General features: G+C 36.9%; 1 non-coding gene across 1 annotated transcript; it reads right to left on the minus strand.

Moving 5' to 3' along the window:
* Positions 1–6,950: 6,950 nt before the first annotated feature.
* Positions 6,951–7,057, minus strand: LOC141519806 (U6 spliceosomal RNA). The gene has a single exon (XR_012477442.1). It is a non-coding gene; the product is annotated as a U6 spliceosomal RNA (small nuclear RNA).
* Positions 7,058–15,374: the final 8,317 nt, after the last annotated feature.

A 15,374-nucleotide genomic window follows, 5' to 3' on the forward strand; every position in this document is an offset into this window, starting at 1 on the left:
AAACCATGCTGATTCCTGCTGAATTTTACTTCTGTCAGTAACAAATCCTACCTTTAAGAATTGGCTTGTAAATGCATACCATACATAACATACTACCATAACACACTGGCAGAAAATCCTGAAAGGAATTCAAATGGCAATGTGTCAGAGTTTGATGGACTTAAACAAAAGTAAAAGCCATTCTGGTTCTCCTTTGGAGGGATTTCATTTCAATCCACTTCTGCTGAGAGGGAGAAATCTCTATAGCATGCCCTGTGTTTTGCTCCCCAGAGGTAAGGAATGGATAATTAATAGGGGTTTGGAAAAAAGAGAGAATCATTCCCATTTTGTTTTCTCACCCACCTGATCCCCTTTATCTAGTTTGGTACTTTCAAAACATAAAGGAATGGAAATAACAGAACTGGAAAGAAAACACATCTGACCTTATATAGACATGCTCCCAAGTGAGCCAGGTATTATGGTTACCTTACACAGATCCTTCCTAAATCAGAGGACAAAACTTATTAAGTTTCATGAAAATAGACAGTCACACCTGAGAGAAAGGTTTGTAAGGTATTTTCTTTTTTTTTCAGTCCTCTGACTCTGCAAGGATTGGTAGAAGAAATTGAGAGTAAAAAAGTATAAGGAATACATAGTGTACTAACCCATTTCTTTTTTAAAACTTATTCACATGGGAGTGCCACATTTTGTGTTATTGAACAAAGTTTCAAAGCACAGGTTACAATTTATAGTTATAGTGCAAACAGCATCATGCTATTATCTCTGAAAATGAGAAAATTGTGGCACAAAGTAACAGGAATCCCATCACCTCTCTTTTTTGAAATCCGCTCAGAGATCTTTTAGGCCAGTGAAAAGGTCTATGAAGAATTTTACACTTTTGATAATTTCTTTTCCATATATTGTATTTCTTTTTTACTCCTATTTTTTTATTTTATGCATTAAAGGTATTATTTTGATTTGATAAAGAAGTGAGCAGAACAAAGACTAGAATCACAATTTATACCAAAATAACAAATGTAAAATTTGAAAGCTTTAGGAACTTTGATCAACATTGTGATCAGCCTTGATTCCAGAGTAATACTGATGAAGTATATTATATACCTTCTAATATAGAGATAAAACTGAAGGTGCAAAATGAAACTTTAAAAAATGCTCAAAATAAGGATTTGTTTTGCTTGACTACTCATGTTTTCACAAACTTTTTTTAAAATGTCTTTTTAATGGTGGGCAGTGGGATGAAGGCAAGGAAATAAATTTATGTTTGTTCATTGAAAATATATTTAATTTAAAATTTTTCTTCTGAGAAAGGATCCATAGGCTTCACACATTGTGAAAGTGGTCCATAGCACACATAAAAAAACAGTTAAGAATTCCTGCTTTAATCCATTCCTCATGTGAGCAGATGTCATGGTCTCTAAAAGTTCTAGGTGTGTGAAGAAGTATGTACACTTTTAACTTTAAGTTTATAACATTTTTATCACTTTTTAAAGTTTAGACAATCATCAAAACAATAAGCAAACCCTGATTTGCAGTTTGCTGATTTTTCAAGGTATGATTGTTTGCAATGAAACTTTAAAAATTGGCTTTCACAGCCAGTTCCAACTGATTTCAGGGTTCTCTTAATACACTTAACCCAGATACCATGGGTTAAAATTGGATGTAGGAGGAAGGTCCATTTGCATCTCCACTGTTATGGTATCTTCTAAAATTGAGGAAAGACAATAAAAAGGGATTGAATCAATTATTGAGACTAGTTACTCATACCCCAATCCACTATAAGGAAACTGGAGTGTTCTGGAGAAGGGGAGAAATGTAACATACCTAGCCTTCAGATACTGAGGGCCAGAGTAGTCACTGCTAAATTATATTTTCTAAAAGAATTGATACCTGAAATTTCTACAAGAGAGTTATAACTTATATATATATATATATATATATATTCTAAATATAGATATAAAATCAGATCCTCTTTAATGGAAACTTCTGGTATTTGTGATATTTGTGATTCTGGTATTTGTGTTTGTAATAGTAATACCAACTTACTCCAAACTCATTGGGATAAAATCAAGCCTGTGGGATCTAGGACGCAGCTCTTCCATTAACTACTTGTATGATACCTTTGGGAAAACCACAAAACTCTTGGAGCCCCAATTTTCTTTTTGGTAGAATGAGAAAGTTCAATTCATTTAACACAAACTATGGCTGGGCTATGATTCAGGGATACAAAGACAAAAAGAAGGACTTTTTCCCTTTATGCTTACATTTAACTATTTTTTAAAAATATTTAATTCCATTGGATTATAAGCTCCTCAAAGGCAGAAACTGTCTTTTGCCTGATTTTGTAAGTAATAAATGTTTAATGACTGTTTGGCTGATTTTACTGGGGAGAATATAGCATGTACACAGAGAAAGAGATATTAAGTATTTTCAACTGAGAGAGAGAATTAATAACTAAGGAAATTCTGAGCATCTGAGAAGAACCTTAAAGGAAGATCAGGGATTCTAAGAGGTGGAAGATTCTAAGAGGGAGTGTATTCCAGAGAATGTTCTCTGTATAAACATGGAGACTAGAAGAGACCTAACATGAGTTATCTTCTAGAAACAACATTCTAACATTGATATCCTTGTACCCAGTAGAATATTAATATACTTGTACCCACTAGAATTAGGCAAATGTTAGAAAGATGAATATCAATCAATCAAAATAAATACATCTACTAAGTATCAATACTAAGTACATATACTAAGTACCCACTTTATGCTAAGGTTTGGGGATACTAGGAAAGGCAAAAAAATCAGTTCATAGTCTGATGATAGTAACAACATACAAAGAGCAATGTATGAATAAGATATATTCAGAATAAATTAGAAATAATTAACAGAAGGAAGGCAGTATCATTAGGTAATGTATGTTAAAATTGTGATGAAAACTTACTTTTATATTCCAATTAAAAGACTGAAAAAATAGAAACACAGCTACCTCACAAAAAAAGTCCCTATGACAATCAGGGGCAAGGATAATCTTAGAAGGATGATGCTATGTTTTCCTCAGTTCCAGAATTTATGTTTATAATATTGAGCTTAGAATTTGACTCAAGGGGCAGCTAGGTGGCGCAGTGGATAGAGCACCAGCCCTGGAGTCAGGAGTACCTAAGTTCAAATCTGACCTCAGACACTTAAAAATTACCTAGCTGTGTGTGGCCTTGGGCAAACCACTTAACCCCATTTGCCTTGCAAAATCCTAAAAAAAAAGGAACTCGACTCAAAGCTGTATTGAAATTATAGTTTTAAGTAACTCCTAGGATAAGGGCAAGTTTGAAAACTGGATGCAGAAATTTCCGTTATCTTTATTAATCAGAGTTCATTTCTTCTGAACATGAGAACCCAATTGTTTGTTTATCATAGCTACACCCAAACTGTATTTGGTTGCAGAAGCAGGTGCATACTGACCTATGTGTTAAAGTATGTCATATTGTATGAGGTTGAATACATACAGGTTGGTTACCAAGAATAAGAAAAGTTGAGTGATTCATTTCAGATATTCATCACAGCATTTTGAGTATGGTCCTTCATATGAACCTAGGGCCAACTTGCTTAAAATATTTACCATTCCTCTATGAAGACTTGTTCTGAGATGGGGCTGTCTTCCTTTTTCTCTTCTCATCTCCTCTCAAGTTCCAGTGAGGGAGTTATCAAGGTGACAAGTTTGTTTTTGGTTTGGGGGGGGTTTAAAATGTAGTTTTACATTTAATTAATTTATTTTCACATAACTACAATAGTCTTATTGCAAAAGAAACCATAATCCCCCTCCCCCCCACAAAGATAGAGACATCTCAAGTAAAATAATGTGAGAGAAAAAGAAAAAAAAATGTACTTCCATCTGTGTTAAGATACCATCAGCTCTGTCTCTGGGATGGATCACATTCTTTATCATAAACGTTCATCAGAGAAGTTGCTTCAATATTTTTTACACAATTGCTATTGCTAACCTTTCCTCCATTATTCCTCCTCACTTCCATTTTTTTCTTTTCTCTGTCCTTTCACCCTGTCCCTCCTCAAAAGTCTGTTGTGTCTGACTCCCATCTCCCATGATCTTTCCTCAATTCTATCACCTCCACCCTCCTCCCCTCCCCTGTCCCCTTTCCCCCATCCCTTTCAGCCTCCTTTTCCCTCTAGTGTAGGATAGATTTTTATACCCTATTGAATAAGTATGTTATTTTCTCTCTGAGCCACTTCCAGTGAGAATGAAGGCTCACTCATTCCTCCTCACCTTCCCCTCTTCCACTCCATTGCAAAAGCTTTTTCTTGACCCTGTTGCAAGAAATATCTTAACCAATTCTACCTCTCCTTTCCCTTTCTCCCAGTACATTCCTTTTTTTGTCCATTGATAATCTTTATAATATAGTATACCTTTTTATTCAGCTCCCTGCTGGGCCTCATCTATAAATGTACCTTTTAACTGCCCTAATAAATGAGACAGTTCATATGAGTTATTAGTATCATCTTCCCATGCAGGAATACAAGCAGTTAAATAACTTTAAGTCCTTCATAATTTGCCCTTCTCATCCATCCTTTCTATGCTTTACCTGAGTCCTATACTTGAAGATCAAACTTTCTGTTCAGCTCTGATTGTCTCAACAGGAAAGTTTGAAAGTACACTGTTTCATTGAAAGTTCATCTTTCCCCCCAAAAGAGAATGTTCTATTTTGCTGAGTAGTTGATTCTTGATTCTAATCCAAGCTCTTTTGTCTTCCAAAATATTATATTTCAAGCCCTGTGAGCCCTTAATGTAGACACTGCTAAATCCTATGTAATCCTGACTGTAGCACAATGATATTTGAACTGTTTCTTTCTGGCTGCTTGCAATATTTCCTCTGACTTGAGAGTTTTGGAATTTGGCTATAATATTCTAGGAGGTTTTGGGGGGGTGCCAGGAATCTCTTTTAGGAGGTGATCGGTGGATTCCCTAAATTTCTATTTTACCCTCTGCTTCTAGGATCTCAGGGTAATTTTGCTTTATTATTTCTTGAAAAATGAAGCCTAAGCTCTTTTCCTGGTCATGACTTCAGGGAGCCCAATAATTTTTAAATTATCTTTCCTGGATATGTTTTCTAGGCCAGTTGTTTTTCCAATGAGATATTTCACATTTTCTTCTAGTTTTTCATTCTTTTGTTTTATTGTTCCTTAATTTCTCACAAAGTCATCAGCTTCCTTTAACACCAATCTACATTTGAAGGAGTTATTTTCTTCAGAGAGCTTTTTTTTTTATTCTCCTTTTGCATCTGGCCAATTCTGCTTTTTAAGGTATTCTCCTTACTGGATTGCTTTTTCCACTTGACCTAAACTGGTTTTAAAGATTTTATTTTCTTTGGTATTTTTTGTGTTCCTACACCAAACTGCTGACTTGGTTTTCATGATTTTTCTGCATCACTTTCATTTCCTTTTCCATTTTTTCCTCTACCTCCCTTACTTGATTTTCAAAATCTTTTTTGATGTTCTTCCATAGCCTGAGGTGAATTCCTATTTTTCTTTTTTTTTTTGAGTGACAATTTGGTTTATTTATTTATATTATTACAATACTTTTGTTGTAAGAGTAAACATAAATCCCCCCCACCCCAAAGATAGAGAAACCTCAAGAATAGCAAGATTCCAATGTCTCTGTCTCTGGAATGAGTTGCCTTCATTATAAGTCCACCAGAGAAGTTGATTCAATATTTTTCCCACAGTTGCTATTACTAGTTGTATTTCCCTCCACTCTATTCCTCCCCACTCTCATCTATTCTGTTCTCTCTCTCCTTTGACCATGTCCCTGTTCAGAAGTGTTGCATCTAAGGATCCTCTCTCATAATCTTTCCTCTCTTCTATCACCTATTCACTGCTTTCCTCCCCCAATTCCCCCCTTATCCCATCCCTTTCCTCTCATTTTGCTCTAGTGTAAGATAGATTTCTATACTCTATTAAGTGTGCATGTTATTTCCTCTCTGAGCTATGTCTGATGAGAATGAAGGCTTACTCATCCCCTCTCGCCTTCCTTCTATTCCACTCCATAGAAAATGCTTTTTTCTTGACTCTTTTATGTAAACTATCTTATCCCCTTCTTCCTCTCCTTTCCCTTCCTCCCAGTACTTTCCTTTATCACCCATTGACTCCATCTTTTTGCTATATTATACCATTACATTCAGCTCCCTTCTGTGCCTTGTCTATATATGCTCAAGCAGTTTAACACCATTAAGTTCCTCATAGTTAGTCCTTCTCATCCACCCCTCTATGCTTTGCCTGAGTCCTGTACATGGAGATTAAACTTTCTATTCAGCTCTGGTTGTTTCAATAGGAAAGTTAGAATGTCCCCTGTTTCACTGAAAGTCCATCTTTTCCCCTGAAAGAAGTTCAGTTTTGCTAAATAGTTGATTCTCAGTTGCATTCCAAGCTCTTTTACCTTTTAGAATATCATATTCCAAGCCCTACAAGCCCTTAATGTAAACACTGCTAAATCCTGTGCAATCCTGACTATAGAGCCACAGTAGCTGAATCGTTTGTTTCTGGCAGCTTTGAGAATTTTTTCTTTGATTTGGGAGTTTTGTAATTTGGCTATAATATTCCTGGACATTTTTTCCTTTTGGGATCCCTTTCAGGAGGTAATCAGTGAATTCCCTCAATTTCTATTTTACCCTCTGCTTCTAGGATCTAAGGGCAATTTTGCTGTATTGTTTCTTGATAAATGAAGTCTAGGCTCTTTTCCTGGTCCTGATTTTCAGGTAGTCCAATAGTTTTTAAATTATCTCTTCTAGATTTGTTTTCAAAGTCAGTTGTTTTTCCAATGAGATATTTCACATTTTCTTCTAATTTTTGGTTCTTTTGGTATTGTTTTATTGCTTCCTTATTTCTTGCAAAGTCTAGTTCCATTCTACATTTGAAGAAGTTATTTTCTTCAGAGAGCTTTTTTTTTTCTTTTAAATATGGAATGCTTCATGAATTTGCATGTCATCCTTGTGCAGGGGCCATGCTAATCTTCTTTGTATCGTTCCAATTTTAGTATATGAGCTGCCAAAGCAAGTACTTCAGAGAGCTTTTTAATCTCTTTTTCTAGCTGGTCAATTCTGCTTTTAAAGGCAGTTTCTCCTCATTTGCCTTTTGGGTTGTTTTTTTTTTCCATTTGGCCTAAATAGTTATTAACATGCTATTTTCTTCAGTATTTTTTGGTATTTTTTTCACTAAGCTGCTGACTTGGTTGTCTTAATTTATCTGCATTGCTCTCGTTTCTCCTCCAAATTCCTCTACCTCCATCAATTGCTTTTCAAAGTCTTTTTTGATCTCATCCATAGCCTGAGCCCATTTTCTACTTCTCTTGGAGGTTTTGGATAAGAAGCTTCAACTTCATCATCTTCTGAGTGTGTATTTTGATCCTCCATGGGACCAAAGTGATTTTCTATAGTCAGATTCTTCCTTTTCTGTTGTTTGCTCATTTCTTCAGCCTATGACTGATTTACCACACTTACAAGGCTTTGGGGAGTTTGGGGGACAACCTAAAGGTACCTTAATTCCTCCAAGGTCTTATGAGAGACTTTGACTGCTCTCTTGCCTGTGCTCTGGTCTGTAGCCCTGGAGCTTTGAGGAGAGTCCCTGCTCTGCTTTGGTAGTATGGGGGCCCAAACTGCAACCTGGATCTAAGAGTGGGCATACAGCAGAGTGCTGCCCCAGGGAGAGCAGAAAGACCTCTGCAGTCTCTCCCAACCCCCTTACTGTCTGTGGGCTGGGAGCTCTGGAAGTGCTGGGTGGCTTCATGGATTCCTACTTTAGGTTCTCACCTCAGGGCTGCTCTAAGGCCAGCACTCTGCTTTGAGCTCACTTTGGTGTGACAGAGTTCTCTCACCACTCCTTCAGGCTGTCCCCAGTGATCCTTGGGACAAGAGGTCTGGAAACTGCCCCCTCTGCCATGGACCTAGGTGCCTCCAGGGACCCAGGCATCCCACAGGCTGTTCCTGGAAGGCAGGAGCTGATTTTCTCTGCCTGGTTGTGCTGAGGCTGCACTGCAGCTCCTTCCAACCCCCAGTCCCAGTTAAACAGACCTTTCCTGTAGAGCTTCTAAGCTGTCTGGGACTGGGAAATTGCTCAGTCTTTCTATGGGTTCTGTCCCTCTAAATTTTAGCTAGAGTCATAATTTGAAGGCTTTTGGAGCTTTTGGGGGAGCAAGATTCCAGGAAATCCTGCCTTCACACTGCCATCTTGGCTCCACCCCCCCCCCCAATTCCTATTTTTTCTTGGAGGATTTGGAAACAGAGCTTTAACTTTGTCATCTTCTGAGTGTGTATTTTGATCTTCCCTGGGACCAATGTAATTTTCTATGGTCAAGTTCTTTTTTTTCTATTTACTCATTTCCCCAGCCTATGGTTTTTAAGATGCTTCCAAAGCTTTAAAACATTTTGGGGACACCCTCCCCCAGGAACCTCAGTTCTTTCAAGGTTTTATGAGAGGTTTTGGTTGTTCTGGTCTGTGTTCTGGTCTTTGGATGACCACAGGCATTCCCCCTGCCCTGTAGCTGTGACGAGAGTCCCTGCTTTATGGCATTGGGGAACCCCAGACTCAATGTGGACAAAGCACCAGAGTCCTGTCCCAGACCTTGACAGTTTCCCCTGATCCCCTTACTGAGCACTCTGGAAGCACCTATTGGGTATCTCTGCAAGCCTGCTTCCAGTTCCTGGGGCTAAGTCTGCACTGAGGCCTATAGTTATCCTTGGTGATCTCTTGGCCAAGAGGTTTGGAAATCACTCCAACTGCCCCTGACCCAGGTGCCTCCAGGGACCCAGGGATCCTGCAGGCTGTTTCTGAGAGGCTGGCGCTGATTGACTCTGCCCCACATGGTCCAGGCCATACTGTGGTCCTTTCTAACCCCATTGGAACAAACCTAAACCCCATTGGAACAGACCCTTTCTGAAAATCTTCCAAGTTGTTCTGGGCCAGAAAATTTTTACATTAGCTGTGGGTTCTGTTAGTCTTGATTTTGTTAGAGTCATAATTTGGAAGCATTTGGAGTGTTCTGGAGGAGAGCTTCTGGGAATTCCTGCCTCTACTCAGTCATCTTGACTCTGCCACCTCCAAGGTGAGAAGTTTTAAATTATTTTGGCTGCTAAATTAATGGCGGGCAATCACTCCCTCCTAAATGATGAATGATGAAGAGAATTCTCATTCTCATGGTTATAACCTTCAAAATGGTTATTAGATTCAATCTTATCCTTCTAGAAAGTTAATTCAGTCCCAAACTTCTCTCTCTCTCTACTGCTTTTCTCTGGTTGTTGGTGAGGTTGAAAGCTTAACCTGAGCCTCCCTGGTGGCATTTTTAGATATCTAATTATCATCTTATCACAGCAGATCTGAGAAGAATTGGTCTTTCCCTCCTCTTTTAGAAATTAAAGAGAACTTGGGTATTCCAAAAGTCATCTGTTCTCCATTTCTATATCCTGGTACAACAAATAGTTAAAACTTTCCTTCTAATTTTGTTTTTTGTTTGCTTAATTTTGCTTTTGTTTATTAGGAAGATTGTGTAGAAGAAGCATAGTTTTGCTTCCTAGGCATGTTTGGGTAATAATTCATTTTGGACAGTGTAATCTTTAAATTGTTTATTATTACATCAAAGATAACTTGGGTAGGGGAAAGGGTGGAGAAATAAATTAAACAGCTTTTACTAAATTAGTGGTGGGTGGCTTCATGGATTCCCACTTCAGGTTCTCACCTCACATTATAAGGGGAAAATCAATTTATATTGTTTACTGAGTTGATTTTGTGAGGTGGGTGGGGTCAAGAGAAGGGAAGGAGTACAATAAAACTACAGATACAACCAGAAGTCAGAAGACCTGAGTTCTAGGTTTAATTCTTTCCCCGCCCCACCATGTTCTAGCTGTGTGACCTGGACAAGTGGCTTCACCTTATTAAGTTTCAATTTCTATATCTTTAAATTCACAAGGCTGTGCTAAATATAAGCTGATTGCTATCAACTCTGATAGTCTATGATTCTATTATTCTATTTTATGAATATCAAGGAATCTTACAGATGACAATTGTTTCTGGTTACTATGTTCTAGTCTATCAACTATTTTAAAAAGTATTTACTTTAGGAGGCATGGTGGAGAAGCTGAAGCTGGAGAAACCTCATAAACTTGAGAATTCTAATCTGGAATGGTCTGAGACAAGTCTAAAGCAGAGTTTTAATATGGGGGGGAAGAGTAGAAGAGCTTTCTTGGGTTAGTGCCAGTTGACCCAGGAGAGAGACAGAGAAGTTCAAAGCTACTATCCTGATTAACAATGGATTTGGACCTGTAAATATTTCCAGTCTGTATTTCCAGCCAGAACCAGAAATTGAAATGTAATTCCAGTCAGAGATTAGAAAACCCTTTCTTTACATTTTTTAGATATTTGCTGATTAATATTTAAAGTATTTTTTAAATTTTTACTAGTGTTCTAAAACAAGATTTTCTCCTAAAGAATACCTTTGTTATTATCCATTGGGATCTAAATTATGGATAAGAATTGTGAGATGCATAACAAATTATTTTCATTTGATGTATGGTATTTATGGAGACATAAAAACCATATAGGATCAGAGATTTTTGACCCATATATTGTTTGAGAAACCATATAGCAATCCTTCAATTTAGGAACTCTAGAAAGTAAATAGTAAAGCCAGGATTTTAACCTGAGCATTTTGAGTCTAAGACCAATATTATCAGTGCTACTAAGGTGTATTGAGACAAGTAGCACATGAATTCTCTCTCCTAGTTACTAACTTAGATAATTCCTTATCTTTAAGGAAAGAAATGATCTGCACATTGTTGCAGAATTGAATGACTGTCTTGATAACTATGCTCCTGCTTGCCACTATGACTGTACTAAGGAAACAATTCAAAATAGGCTTAATATTCCAAGTGAAATGTTTTCTATGACAAGGAAGTTGCTATTGTACCATTTTTCAAGCACATAAGGAAATAATAACAATAATAAGTCACTTGCTTTTTTATAACTTCATAGTTTTCTTTTGGCTCATGCCTCCAGATAAGGGAGAGACTCATTCCCCTCTAGTCAGTATGAAGAAAAAGACTCCAATTCATTTTTCTTCTATTAATAACAGAGACAGCAATATGAGAGAAGGCAATGCCATAATTAACTATTATTCTTCTCACTTCTCTGGTCTACGTTCTCGTCAGAGCTCACAGATGAAAGAAAAAAAAACCTAAGGCCAGGGATTTGTGAAAATTATTTATCCAGTCTACCCTTTTATTGTCCACCTGGAAGTTAAGAAACCATAAGCCAATTAATTTCCCAGAGTGGTAATTCTGATTGAGATTGTGGAAATCAATCAATTCCCCTACATTTTGTCAAATAGTAAGATGCTGTGTTTCCTACATCATTCCCCTAACTACACCAGTTGTCATGTGCCTCCACTTATCCTACCAATTTCCTTTTTTCCATCACCTATTGGCCACTTCTGTTTTTGGGGGGAAGTGTTACCCTCCCCTTTAGATTTCCCTGTTTCTGTCACCAGTTTCGTTATTTTGTCCTGTCCACTCAAAACCTGGGATTGATCCTTGACTCCCCCCCGCCCAATCAACTCATTCAGCAATATAAATTGATTTTTCCCTTATAATGTCTGCCTGCCATTCTATCCACTCCTTCTTGATGAATTCAGGTCTCCTGGGCTAAAAGAAGTATATTCATATTCGGTTCAGTACTTTTTTTTTAACATTTACAAAAGAATATCTACTTTAAATGCATAGCAGGAATAAACATATGATCATTCTCTCCCTCAACTTCTGAACAGCATAAGCCTTACACCACTTCAGTCTCTGAAGAAGGGAGGGGAATTAGGTTCACAGTTTAGCTCAGTTGCTATAAGGCACAGTACTCCTGGAATTCTGGCATCTCAAGGCTTCCCTGTTGGTCTAACTACACCATCCAACCTGGGATCCTAGCTCCTAGGTCACCATGACTTGAGCACCCAGATGTGTGATCTCTTCAAGTTTGTAATAGGTAGGCACTAAAAAAGTGCCTATTCTGTGCAAATAGCTATTGATTTGCTTGGTAAAAGGTCCAGACCACCCCCCTCCAAAAATAGAAATGTACCAGGTCAGAGGATCCAAAATGTTGTAGAGTTCTAGATTTGGAATCAGAAAGATTTCATCTCAAATTCCACTCTGACTCTAGCTTTGTGATCACAGGAAAATCACTCATTCTAAGACTATTAAGTTATAGAAAAGTTGTGGGGTGGAGGGAGCTCTTAAATCCAAGAAATCACAGGACACTATGCTAGGTTCTGGAATTACAAAGATGAATTATATTTTAGTACCTGCCTTTATGGAACTTAAAATTGTAGGAGGGATATAGGACATATAACAAGAGGTCAAATAAAGAAGCCTCAGGAATTTGGAGAGGAAAATATTCAGAGAGAATATAGCCTGTCAATCAACAAACCTTTATTAAGTGCCTACTTTAAGTGCCATGCAAGGGATCTACAAAGAGTTAAAGTGAAAGTCTCTGATATCAACAAGCTTATATATAAAGCCAGCTTTTTAGGTCAGGAAAAGTACTAACAGTTATGGAAATCAAAATAGACCTTATTCAAAGCATGCTAGGACTTAGAATTTTAAGAATTAAGGAATTTTAAAAGTTCGAAGTGAATTAGAAATACATTCCAAACATAGAGGGCAATCAGGGAAAAGAGATGGAAAGTGGATTATTGAAGAGCAAGAAGACCACAATATAATTTTTAAAAAATATATAGTCATGTCAGCCTAAAGGAAGGTCTCTGGTGTAATGTCACAGGTCTTTGTGCTCAATATTATTCTTTCTAACACTTCTCTTTGAATAAATTGAATGAAGGCACACTTGAAATACTTGTAAAATTTATCGAAGACATGACCCTGAGCGAAGGAATATATAGTATTGAATGGCAAAATGGTTTTCTATTTGATTGCTCCTTATAATGTTACAATTACATATTGCATATTCTCTTCTTACACTTAAGTTCCATAAAGAAGGAAATTAAAATACAAAAGAACTGTTTTTGGGAAAGTGAGCTGAATATAGCAAAATAAATCATAATAAGGAGAAGTACAAAATCCTGTGCTTAGGACAATAAAAAACTACACAAATGAGGCAAGCATGGTTCAAAAGCAAGTCATGTAGAGAGAAAAAGAACATCTGGGATTATTAATTGAGTAAGAGCTAGATATGAGTCAATATTGTGACATAATAAAAAGTTAACATGATACTAGTTTGCATTTATAGAAGAAGAATTTCAGAAATGTCTACCCAATAATGGTCTGTAGCAAAATATTGTTTGGTGACCAGGCTAGATAGCTCCAGAGAATCTTATTTCCAAGTGAGCCCTTGGGGAATGATTCATTTTTGTGCAGAAATTTATAGAGTTCATATTAAATTATATAGAAGTTGATATCTACATGAGGAAATTATCAATCCTTAAAGTGAGATCCTGAAGGAGTATCCTTGGTTTATGGAGTGCTATTCCTTCTGTATCACATACTGAACAGACCAGATCTAGGGTTTTAATTCCATTTCTAGATATCTCTTTTTAGGAAGGATATTTACAGCTTAGAAAACATTGAGGACTAGGTGAGTGGTATAGAGACAGGATTTAGGATCATAATATGCTTCATTTTGTGAGACTGGTTCTCCCTGTCTTTCATAGGTTGAAAGTGCAGCAGGAACACAAAGACTTAAGGACACCCCTGGCTTCTATTCTACTCCAGTTCAGAATTCTAAAATTCAAGAATTCACCAGCCTCCAGCTCCCCAGTGGCAGGGATCACATGCATGTGCTACCACCCCCAGGACATGTGATGTCATTTGAAAGAGTAATGGAAATTTAGTCTAAAGAAGAAAACACAACATTCCTGTGATAGATATTTCCACATATTGGTTGATGTTGTCAGGAAGGATTAGATTGACTTTGTTTTCAGAGGGGAAAAAAATCTACGCAGTTACTTTGAGATCTCCATTTCAAACTTCAGCAAATTAAGAAACTATTTATTTTTTTTAATTTAATTTTATTTTAAGGCAATGGGATTTTTAAGTGACTTGTCCAAAGTTACACAGCTAAGCAATTATTAAGTGTCTGAGGTCACATTTGAATTCAGGTCTTCCTGACTCCAGGGTTGGTGCTCTATCCACTGTACCACCTAGAAATAGGAAGCTATTTCTTTAACTGCTATAGAGTTAGATTTAAAACTGTAATATATATATATATATATATATATATATATATATATGTATATATATACACATATATATAAAGTATTCATATATTTAGATGAATTGTGGAATAAGGTAATGCAGCATTCTATAGAACAATTGAATTAGCTCATGGAAATATACTGCTTGATCAAGTCTAGATATGCTTGTGGTGGTGGTAGTGGTAGTGAGGTCATTTCAGTTGTCTGACTTTCCCAATTGAGGTTTTCTTGGCAAAGATAGTAAGAGTGGTTTGCCATTTCCTTCTCTAAGTTCATTTTACAGATAAGGAAACCAAGGCAAGTAGGATGAAATGATTTACCCAGGTTCATACAGTTAGTAAGTGTCTGAGGCCGGCTTTGAACTCAGGTCCTACTCCAAGTCAGTGTTCTATCCTATGTGCTCTATGTGCTGAGTGTGCAAACTAACTTTTTCTTCTGGTGGTAGCTAACTAGGATTCTATACATTCTCCACTGATTGTATTTTGTATTGGGTTGCTGGAGAAGGAATATGGATGGAAGATTTGGGGGGAAAAAAAAACAACTCGGGTCTATCATCAATGTACCTAATTTAAGTATAAAAATATCTAATACCCTCATTTCTTAGGATTAATTTTATAATAAGAATTATACATGATGTCGATGTAGCTTTATGAGATATGACTACAATATTACCCTGATGAAAGAGAAATATTCTCTAGACCAGGGGTCTTAATCTGGAATCCACAGACCCTAAAGGATTCTTTGAATAGATTCCAGAGTCTATGAATGTGAATGGGGGCAGAGGGAGCTCTCTATTTTCACTATGTCTAACTGAAATTGAGCATGTTCCTCTATTATGTAGAAACAGTTTTCTGAAGGGTTTCCACCAAATGCCAAAGGGTCCATGACCCTAAAAAATTTAGAAGCCCCTGCTTAAACCCAATTCTTTTGTAGACCTGTGAATCACTGTAGGAGTGCTAAAAATCTCAGGAGTCCCAGAAATTAAATGATGATTCATGTTCTCTAATAAACAGAATTTGTAATAAAAAAAATTCTCTGGGATAACTGCCATGGGTGCCATACTTATTGCAACAAGAAAAATTCTGAACTTATGAGACTTGTAAATAGGCAATAATAATAATGTTGAACTATTACT

The sequence above is a fragment of the Macrotis lagotis genome, chromosome 3 (genome assembly GCF_037893015.1).
Source record: "Macrotis lagotis isolate mMagLag1 chromosome 3, bilby.v1.9.chrom.fasta, whole genome shotgun sequence".
Taxonomy (NCBI): Eukaryota; Metazoa; Chordata; class Mammalia; order Peramelemorphia; family Peramelidae; genus Macrotis; species Macrotis lagotis.